Here is an 11,559-nt window from a genome sequence, read left to right on the forward strand (position 1 = left end):
ATTTTTTAATATCTGAGGGGAAATAAACACGTCTCAGGAGCGAGAAAGCAAACAAATAAAAATAACGCGCCTTTCGCGTGGAGCCCCGCTCCCCACACGCCACGAGGTTCGTGCTTGACGTGGGTGCGCCCAGGGGTCCCGGCGGGTCCCCGCCGCCGCCGCCGCCGCCGCCGCCGCGCTCGTGCCGGACCACCCGGGCTCCGGGAACTCGCAGCGCTCGCGCTCTGGCCCTGCGGCCGCTCCCGCGCCGCCCTGCCCCGGAGCTCGTCTTCCCACGCGGCTCTCACCTCAACCGCTCCGGCAGGCACCTGAGGAGCCGGCCCCGCGCGAGGCGCGCCCCCTCCTCCTCCTCCACAGCCGCGCGGCCCCCCGCGTCCCGGGCGCAGGGAGACCGCTTCGCGCCCTCCTCCCTCCGGGTCCGCATCCCCGCCCGGCGGCCACTCACCTCGAGCCCGCAGCGCCGCCGCAGCCTCCGCAGCCTCCGCCTCAGACGAGCGCTGACAAGTGACTCGGGGTGCGCGCGCCGGCCCCACCGCCCCCGGGGACTTCCGCCCTCTCGCACTCCCCGGCCCCGCCCCCAGGGAGGACACGCCCCCCCGCGCTCCCGGCCCCGCCCCCAGGCGGGGACACGCCCCCCGCGCTCCGGGCCCCGCCCCGGCGGTGCAGGGCTGCAGCGGCGGTGCAGGGCTGCCCGGGGCGGGCGGAGTCGGGCGCGCGGGCGTGCCGAGGCGCGCTGCAGCCGGCGCCGGAGAACAATCGAGCTACCGAGTTTCGGTGGGAGTAGTCAGGGGATTCCGAGCAGTACCTGGCAAAGGTACGCTCCGCGTGTCTGTTTTGTAACGGATGCTTTTCTCTCTCCAGAAATGAGTTGGCAAGCAGTTGTTCCGGCTAAAAATAGAAGGGGGCTTTGGATAAATCCCTAGCTATGCAAGTTCAGCGGCTACTGCCTGGTTTTTGGAGAGAGCTTTACATGCCCTAAAAGGTGCAGACCCTGAAGTTTACGTGTCAGGAAGGTGGAAACCGGTAACCCGTAATATCTAGAAGCTAAATTCTGTGATCATACCAGAATACAGGGATAGAGAGCAAGGGCCAAAAGCCGTTTAACCAGCATATCCTCATTATTTTTTTTTTTTTCGAAGTCCGACAAATCAGTAGCCCACTTTTCAGTTTCTATAAAGTTGTTGGATTTATCCCAAGGAATTTATTCATAAGCAAACTTAATGTGCAGTGAATATACAGAAAGTAACCTGTTGACTTTTTTTAAATTTTTTTTTTAATTTTTATTTATTCATGATAGTCACAGAGAGAGAGAGAGAGGCAGAGACACAGGCAGAGGGAGAAGCAGGCTCCATGCACCGGGAGCCCGATGTGGGATTCGATCCCGGGTCTCCAGGATCGCGCCCTGGGCCAAAGGCAGGCGCCAAACCGCTGCGCCACCCAGGGATCCCTGTTGACTTTTTTTTAAAGATTTTGTTTATTCATGAGAGACACGGGGGGGGGGGGGGGGGGGCAGAGACACAGGCAGAGGGAGCAGCAGGAGCCTGATGCAGGACTTGATCCCAAGGACTCCAGGATCACCACCTTAGCCAAGAGCAGACATTCAACCAATGAGCAACCCAAGTAATTGGGTTCTAGAAAGTGAAAAGGACAGTTTTTAACCAAGGGTCATGTAAAGCAAGAATGAACTCCATGAATCTCCTAAATGTACAACAGCCTTCTAGAGAAGGTCCAATACTGCCCTGACCAAAATGGTAGCCACTAGCCACATATGGCTATGGAACATTTGAAATATGTGACTAAGGCACTGAATTTTTTGTATCATTTTAATTAACATTTACAAGCCGAAGCAGGGTAACATTTGTGTTCAACAAAACTTTGAGTAGAACTACATTTCACTTCACCATTGAAAACTTAGTACCCAAGTTGAGATACTATAGTTCAAAAAAAAACACGCTGAATTTCAAAGTCTTAGTTTGAAAATTTTAATGTAAAAATGCCTCATTAATAATTTTATATTGATTACATTTTAGAATAAGATTTTTATATTTGAATAAAATATAATATTAAAATTAACTTCATCCGTTTTCTTTTTTTTTTAAGATTTATTTATTTATTTATTCATGATAGATGTAGAGAGAGAAAGAGAGAGGCAGAGACACAGGAGGACGGAGAAGCAGGCTCCACACCAGGAGCCCGACGCGGGACTCGATCCCGAGACCCCAGGATCACACCCCGGGCCAAAGGCAGGCCCAAACCGCAGAGCCACCCAGGGATCCCCCATCTGTTTTCTTTTTTATGTGCTTACTAAGATACTTAAAGTTACCTATGTGACTAGCACTGTATTTTCATTGGATGGCACTGCTCCATAGTGCTCATAACATTCCCCCTCAAGATTATGTTGGAAGGAAAGGTTTCCTAGTGTGAAAGCTGGTTTAAGGAGTACTTTATTTTTTTTTAAGATTTTATTTTTTTAAGTAATCTCTGCATCCAATGTGGGCAGGAACCCACAACCCAAGATAGAGGGTCCTGCCCTCCACAATCTTGAGTTAGCCAGGCGTCCCTGGAGCACTTTAATATGTTATCATGTTTGACACTTCACCTCAAAATTAAATAAATAATAACAGTGACGTTTACAAACACCCCATGTGCCAAACAGTGTGGCAATCCTTACAATAACTGTAGACAAATGTCATCCTCATTTATAGTTCAGAAATTTGAGTTTGCAAGAAATTATAGTTTGCGACACTTCAATAGGGCAATGGCTAAGAGTTGCCCTGTAAGAGTGCCATCTCTGCTCCTCTTCATGTTTGCTGCTGATACAGTTAAAATCAACAAGGTTGATAAAGACATCAAGAATTGCAGGTAGTATATGGAGATGTCACCAGAGGGTAAACATCTTGAAGAGTGGAGAGTAGAGGAGTGTTGCTTACTTAGCAAGTTCAAATGTTAGCCTGTAGTTGCTAGCCTGCCTCTGAATCCTCCTCCTCCTCTCGCAGTTTAAAGTGGGGTAATAGTAAAAAAAACAAATTGATGTAAATTCAATAAGCCATCCAATTTAAAGACCAGAGAAAGAAGATGGAAAACTATAGCAGCTAACGCTGTTGAGAGCCAGAGAAATGCAATCTGCAACAAATTATGGAAATTAAATACTTGTATATTATTATGAGTATGTATGTTACTTGTATATGAAATGGGACAAACTTCCTGAACCATTTCTGGTAGAGCATATGCCTTAACTTGTTTGAGAATGAATTGCTCCCAGGGATCCCTGGGTGGCGCAGCAGTTTGGCGCCTGCCTTTGGCCCAGGGCGCAATCCTGAAGACCCGGGATTGAATCCCACATCAGGCTCCTGGTGCATGGAGTCTGCTTCTCCCTCTGCCTATGTCTCTGCCTCTCTCTCTGTGACTATCATAAATTAATTAATTAATTAATTTTAAAAAAAGAGAGAGAATGAATTGCTCCCAAGCCATTCTGACTCCACTCTTCTGTCTCGTTCATGACTAACATCTATGAAATGGTTGGCCGTGATTTGAAGGACAGTCTGTGACTACAGACTACTAGCATGATGATAACTGATCCATTGGGAAATCAGACCAGTGTCCTTAGCCTTGTTAACTTTCTGGGCTAAGCAAAGGAATTCACCACAAAGGAAACTATATTTAAAATTTCAATTTGTCATAACCAATGCATAAGAGAGAACATACAAGAGAAAAAAATAGACCAAAAGATTAATTTAGCAGGAAGAATTTTCAAGAATATTCCATCTATGGGAATGCCTGGGTGGCTCAGCGGTTGAACCCCTACCTTCAGAAGCTCAGGGCATGATCCCAGGATCCAGGATCAAGTATTACATTGGGCTCCCTGCATGGAGCCTGCTTCTCCCTCTGCCTATGTCTCTGCCTCTCTCTCTCTGTGTGCCTCTCATGAATAAATAAGTACAATCTTTAAAAAAAAAAAAAAGAATATTCCATCTAAGCAGTATTTACCCAAGTGAATAAATGTTTGCTCTACATTTTATTATCCAATGTATGACTCAGAATCCTCTTGCCGTACTTCAAAAATAACAGAAACTTTTAATTACAAGATGGCATGGCTGTGACAAGTTCTTACAGTTGCACCCAATAAACTGTAAAGTGCCAGTCTTTAAAAAGTTCCTACATTACTCTAAGTCAATTTATTTTTTAAGTCCTAATCCTGAAAGGCAAATAAACCACTCACAGGTATGAATATTTAATGTTTATAATACAGAATGGTGGGGGGCCTCGGTGGCTCAGTTGGTTAAGCATCGGATTCTTGATTTTGGCTCAGGTCACAATTTCTGGGTCATGAGATGAAGCTCGCATTGGGCTCTAGACTGGGCGTGGAGCCTGCTTAAGTTTCCCTCTCTCTCTCTCTCTCCCTCTCTCTCTCTCTCTCCCCCTCTTTCTCTGCCCTCCACCAAAATAAAATAAAATAAAATAAAATCCAGTATTGAGAGAATGCTAGGAAGAGGGGCAAGCATAAAGCAGCGTAGAGAGAGTGGAAAGAAGTAAATGGATGGGAAAGGCTCTCTGAGCAGATCCATTAAGCCTTCGTAATTGAGTAAGTATGTGATAGAGGGAAAAGTGGAAAAGTTTAAACTTTTTAAAATTGCTTCAAGATTATAAGTCTGGCTTTTGGGAGTTGAATATAACTACTATGAAGAAAGAGGAGTAATTTTTGAAGGGACGATACATTTTCCTGGCAGTTTCTAGTAAGCAAAAGAAAAAAAAAAGCAAGTGAGGGGTATGAGTAAAAAGAGTAAGAGTAAGAGCACTGAAAAAAGTACCAGGAAGCTCCAAGTTTCAGATTTCAGAAAGGAGAATATTCCTCATAAGACCAAGGTTTAGCTAGTCTGATGTTTTACACAAAGTTACTTCTTTGAGGCATCTGGTTGGTGATCCAAATAATAGAGAGTATGTGATTTTGGAGAGGAGATAGAAATGAAATCTGTAGGTCAATAATTGAAAAAGCTTGGTATATGAAGAAAAATGTTATCTGAAGAAAGTCAAGAAAATGAGAAATAGACCTGAGGCACAACTTCTCAATTAGTTAGTTATGCCAAGAAATTAATCTCCTCAGCCTGGGAGGCACAGGCTGGGAAGGCTTATCCATTTTCCTTGGTTTCTAAAGAAGTTTGCCTTGATGTAAAAAGTAGAAGAGGAAACCAAGAGGAGACAAATGAAAACGAACAAACCAACAAACAAACCTGCCGGCTTTCAATCAGAATGATCAGGATATCTTGTACATTTGAGCTAAATGAACTAAGGACATTGTGAAGAGAGAAGATTTAGATGTATGCTGTAAGAGCTGTTTAGAAAGATCTGCCCACACCCCTGTGCAGTGTTGCTTTATTAAAACATTTTCAATATTGGTCACTTTGCTTTACACCTGATACTAATAGGCCTTTGCATATCAATTATACACCACCAAGAGTACCATCTGTTTCCTCTCAGAACCCTGACTGGTAAATAATTAGTGATTCTTTTTGTCGTAATATCATCACATAAATCATTAGAATGTTATGCACACTTATTTATTGAGCATCAATATCAACTCTGTTGATATGTGATTTTAAAAGTAAATTCACTTTTTGTAAAAATATTGTGATTTTTGCTTTTGAGATTTTTTTTAATTGATGACTTTTTAAATTAGTCATTTTAGGATTTTTTTTTTTAAGATTTTTATTTATTTATTCATGAGAGACACAGCAAGAGAGAGAGGCAGAGACATAGGCTGAGGAAGAAGTAGGCTCCCTGCAAGGAGCCTGATGTGGGACTCGATCTCAGATCCCAGGATCACACACTGGGCCAAAGGCAGATGCTCAACCGCTGAGCCACCCAGCCATCCCTCATTTTAGGATTTCTCATTTTAGGATTTTTAGAAGCATTTCCATTAGATTACACTGTGGTGTGACCCACCATCACTTAAAATCTGGAAGCAAGTGCCTCTATATTGTCAACTTTTAATCAATTTTTAAAAGAGCTAGTAGCAAAGGTGATTATTCTGAATCACAAAATATATCTTAAATCTAGATTTTGTCTATGCATATAGGGTAAACAGAGTTATCTTTGGGAAGTAGGATTATGAAACTGTTATTTTTTTAAATTTTTATTTATTTATGATAGTCACACACACACAGAGAGAGAGAGAGAGAGAGCAGAGACATAGGCAGAGGGAGAAGCAGGCTCCATGCACCGGGAGCCCGACATGGGATTCGATCCCAGGTCTCCAGGATCACGCCCTGGGCCAAAGGCAGGCGCCAAACCGCTGCGCCACCCAGGGATCCCAAAACTGTTAATTTTTTACTTTATAATTTTCTACATTTCAAATTGTAGAGAATATTTATCACACCTATAATAAGAATAAAACAACACAGACTTTTTTTAAAACCACATGAATTGACTAACTTCATGATAATATAAATTATATAATATGCTATATAATTTAAATTTTTAATAGCCCCAAATTAATTTTACATTAATTGCTTTTTAAAACTCTATTTAATTTATGGTTTTGTCCCAAACTACTGATGTAATCTCTTCTGATCCTTTAGGTAGTCTTTCACATTGTCTGGGTTTAGAATTTCTCATGCTTTCCTTGTGTCTCTCCATTAAAGTGGAGCTATGAAGACACAATTATTAACAATGCTAGTGTACAAATAAGATTATTTAGACAAGTGGTATTTTGGATTGGAAAGATCCTTGGGGAAATCTAATCTTAACATGCTTTATTTACAGCAAAATCTCTCCACCCAAAAGACAGTACCTCTGCTAAGTGTTTTTAAAACCCGTTTACATACTCTGGGAAAAGCAAGGAAACTAATATTTTCATTGGAAGGTATCCACATGTGCAGTCACAGTGGAATGCAGTAAAGCATGCCATTTCTGGCAAAAATGTAAAGGGATGTAGTAATAAGAATGACCAATCAACTCATCAAGAATCTAATTAAAGCATAGAATTGTTTTTAAGATAAGGAATAATATGAAGGCATAAATATGTATAAATAACATATACAAAAACTATACTGAATTCCACTAATAATATCCAGTTTACACATCATATCAAATTCTGCCAATCTGTATAATATGCATATACCTACTGGCATTTAATTTCAGAATAAAACTATTCTGGGAAATTCCTCAAAGCCACTTTCTGCCAGTTGTGTAACGGTAAACTAATGAAAAAAGTAAGCAGGCATTTTTAAAAATCTATGAGATGTGAAATCTGGAATTTTTCAATATTTTCATAATCTGATTATTTCACATGACAAAATATTCTTAAACCATACGTTAGCCAAAAGTTTGATGCCTGCTTCTTCCTAGAATTTAAAAGCTTTAACAAAGTAACTGCAGTGTGCTCTGTGTAAATAACAAATCCATCTTTCTACTTAAATATTATTACTTCAGACACTAAAACTTACATCTAAAAATTCATGGAGAAAGTTTAGCTATAAATACCTATGGATGGTTGCCTCTGGATGGTTAAATTTGATATAATTTTATTATGCTTCTATTTGCTTTTTTGTACTCAAATTTTCTAAAAACATTTTACTTTTATAATGAAGTGAAAATCAGGAGCAACATTTTTAGCACATTCACAACACTGTTATACACACATATATTGTTATAGAAATTTGCATATACACGTAACAAATATCTTTGGAACAAATGGAAATAGCCATTACTAGCTGGATAATCTTCTGAATTCTTTATATGTATTGACTTACTTCATTCTTCTAGCAACCATAGGAGCTACATACTCTTATTTTCAGATAAGGAAATGAAAGAACAGAGTTAATATAACTTACATTTGTACAGCTGTCTATTATAGGCAGAACCAGGTTTTGAAACATGACTATTGAGTACACGTACATAACTGAAATGTGGCTGCTTTTACAGAATATATTATGGAAGTTTATATCTCTGAAGTTTTCTTTTCATTCAAGTCAGATTCAGCCCAATGTGGTTCTAATTCTAGATGTAAACTTCCTTGACTATTTTCATGTTTTATATAACTGACAAGGAATATTAGGTAAATGACAATAAGGTAAAAAGATTGATCATAATAAATTTCAGGATTAAGAGATAAATCTCTAAACCTGATAGTAAAGAATATTTTCTTCTAATATTTTAAGCTGAAACTGTTATTTCTATTAAGATTCATAGCCTCCCCTACAGAATGAGACCTCCTGATTATAGTAACTTATTTTTTAATATGTGAAGAAGAGTGAAAAGATCAAATTATAATCTCCACAGAATATTTGGTTTTCTCTATGAATTTCTCCTAGGAAGGAAAATTTGAGAACATATATATGGTTGTTTCATCAATACAAAGTCAAGGGACACTTGGGTGACTCAGGCAGTTAAGCAACTGCTTTCAGCTCAGGTCATGATCTCAGGGTCCTGGAACAGAGCCCCCGGCATCAGGCTCCATGTTCAGTGGGGAACCTGCTTCTTTCTCCCTCTTCCTCTGTCCCCTCCCACCTGCCGCTCATGCTTTCTCTCCCTCTCTCTCTCTGTCTAATAAGAAAATAAAATCTTTTGTTCTTTTTAGTAAATAAAATCTTTAAAAAAATACAAATATCCAAATTAAATCTGAAAAATACAGTATTCAAATTTGTCCTAGATTTTATTTTATTTTTTAATTTAACCCGGGTTACTTGATATAGATACACCTTAATTTTAATAGGGTGGCTTTAATCAAAGTTAGACATTAAAAGATAATTTTGATAAATCTGTAAACAAATACATTCAACACAACAGTTAAAGTAACAAAAAGTGCTGTGATAAATATGACCAAAACAAATACCACAGTGAGGTAAATGAGGCAAGTTTTCCAAATTAACATTAATTGAGGGATCCCTGGGTGGCGCAGCGGTTTGGCGCCTGCCTTTGGCCCAGGGCGCGATCCTGGAGACCTGGGATCGAATCCCACGTCGGGCTCCCAGTGCATGGAGCCTACTTCTCCCTCTGCCTGTGTCTCTGCCTCTCTCTCTCTCTCTCTCTCTCTCTGTGACTATCATAAATAAATTAAAAATTTAAAAAAAAAAAAAAAAACCCAACTCTCCTCTTTAAAAAAAAAAATTAATTGAACATTTTGTTTAATGGAATTTATTAGGCCAATAAGTCTATGTAGGATTTAATCTTTAGGAGAAAAAAATGAAGACATTTCTTGTTTTCTTTGTATTTATCTAGTCAGATTCCTTGACAAAATTCTTATAGACTTTTTTACATTTAATAGAATTTCATATTATTGACGTTGTACTATTTATTAAATGTATAATAGTTTAAATTTTATATTATTAAATATATACTTATATAACAGTTAAATCAATGTGTTGTCATTTCAGAACTTAGTCTCTGTAACACTGAAATATTTCTGACCCCAAAACATAAAATTTTTGACTGAGGGATCCTAGTGCATACAAGGAGACAGCAAGCAGCCTTGGAGTTCAAGGAGAACTTTTAGTAGGTTTTTTAATCAAAAGGGCAGAAATACCACTAGGAAAGTAAAGATCTTATCCATTTCACAGATATTTCAATATGATAAGCAGGGACAAACAAGTATTAACCCCTCCTAGAAAAGAAATGAGTTGGTTCTTATAACTTGAGCCAAAGTATCAACTGTTACATGTAGATCCAAATATAGCGCCTCCTGGCAAAGAAACAGCCCCCAGCAAGAGGCAGAGCTGGTGGACACCTGATAGCATTGCCTGAGTAACTTGAGCTAAAGTTTTGCTTGTTGTGGAGACAAATAACACTGAAAATCCAGGCAGAGAACAAATCACATTACCTCAATTTTAGAATGTTCTTTGAAGATGGATTTGAAATCTCCTGATATTTTTTGCTTTACTTTTTATCAAGAAATTTCAAACATACACTTTTTTTGGAAGATTTTATTTATTTGAGAGAGAGAGAAAAAAAAAGAAAAGAGCAAAAGAGGGGGAGGAGCAAAGAGAGAAGCAGGCTCCCCTGCTGAGCAGGGAGCCCAATGTGGGGCCTAACCAATGTGACCTGAGCCCAAGGCAGATGCTTAACTGACTGACCCACCCAGGCCCCTCAAACATACACTTGTTATTACAGAAAGAATATTATAACGAACTCCCAATGTATCCATTATCAAGCCTCAACAATTGCCATCATTAATATATAACCTTAAAGTTTTATACATAGCTTTAAACAGAAACATTTTATGTATGACAAGATTTCACAAACTATTACTCAGTTTAGATAACAGACTGGTTTTCAGTTATGTCATGCTGCACTTGAAGAGTTGGTTAGAAAGAGAACACTAGGCAGGACTTTTTCAGATTGAAACTCTTAAAGCGGGCAGCCCGAGTGGCTCAGCAGTTTAGTGCCGGCTTCAGCCCAGGTCGTGGTCGGGGAGACCTGGGATCGAGTCCCATGTCAGGCTTCCTGCATGGAGTCTGCTTCTCCCTCTGCCTGTGTCTCTACCTTTTTCTCTCTCTGCGTGTCTCTCATGAATAAATAAATAAAATTTTAAAAAAAAAAGAAATTCTTAGGGCAAATAAATCTTTATAAAGTCTCTATCAATCAAAACCAAATATATTCAGAAATTTATTTTTATTGGTACAACTACAGAGTCTGCCCTGAGGCAGACTCTCAGGGACTCGTTCGTGCAAAAAATAAAGCTCACTAGAAGTTGATGAGAAACCCAGAAGTTTATTGTAAATTAGAAAAAGGATACTTGTGCGGCAATCTGGAATATTCAGATCATTTTACTTTGAGGAAAGCCCAATTGAAAATAAAATTTAAATTAGAAGTTTGCTTATCTGCAGTAGAATCAGAGTAAAAAGAGGTGGAAGAAGTTAAGGAGAACCTCCTCCTAGTTGGGATAACCAGATAATCATTGGGTGATCACTTCAGTAGGTGATATAGAATGCTCATAACACACTGTCCCCAGGCCGCAGGTGGAGAACACTAACCAGAGCTTAGTTTCAAAGTCTTCCTTGTTAAAGCTCCTAATTTCATTTTTTCCCTATTACTAAAACACTCCACTATGAAGATAATCCAATTTCTAAGATTGTAGTTTACCTTCCTAAGTAGCTTTTAAATTAATGTCTTCCTTTTTGAGAGAAACTCCCAGGCCCCTTGCTGACATTTTGGAAGAAATCTACTTAGAAAGCATGGACTCCTAGGTATGCTATCTATCATCCCTCAGATCATTTAGACTGGAATACTGCCAAAACACAAAATTCAATTTTTTGTTCCATTTTTGCAGATTTCAGAAAAAGGACTCGGTTTCTTTTCTTTTTTTTCTGAGATTGTTAAAAGAGAGACTAGCCTATTACCTAAACTCTATGGGATGCTTTCCTAAAGAATAAAAGTTCTTGCTTAAATTTCCAACCTGAACACCAGCAAAAAATGTTTTCTTCCTTTTCCAGACTTGTTGATTCTATTGTTTATAAAATTAACAAAACTGATTTGTTTCTCTCTTGTGCATGCACATGCTACCAATTTATTGCTGTATTATTTTTTCTTTAGCAAGGAATTGAGATGTGAAACCATTTCGAGAGT

General features: G+C 39.5%; 1 protein-coding gene across 13 annotated transcripts in view; it reads right to left on the minus strand.

Annotated features, from left to right (window-relative positions):
* PDLIM5 (PDZ and LIM domain 5) overlaps positions 1–575 on the minus strand; it is a 217,666-nt gene extending 217,091 nt beyond the window's left edge. For all 13 annotated transcript variants that reach the window (XM_038582110.1, XM_038582108.1, XM_038582114.1 and 10 more), the window contains exon 1: positions 446–575. The gene's annotated coding sequence lies outside the window, so the exon portion shown is untranslated. The remainder of the gene's footprint in view (positions 1–445) is intronic.
* Between the last annotated feature and the right edge of the window lie 10,984 nt (positions 576–11,559).

This window comes from Canis lupus, chromosome 32 (genome assembly GCF_011100685.1).
Source record: "Canis lupus familiaris isolate Mischka breed German Shepherd chromosome 32, alternate assembly UU_Cfam_GSD_1.0, whole genome shotgun sequence".
NCBI classification, from domain to species: Eukaryota; Metazoa; Chordata; class Mammalia; order Carnivora; family Canidae; genus Canis; species Canis lupus.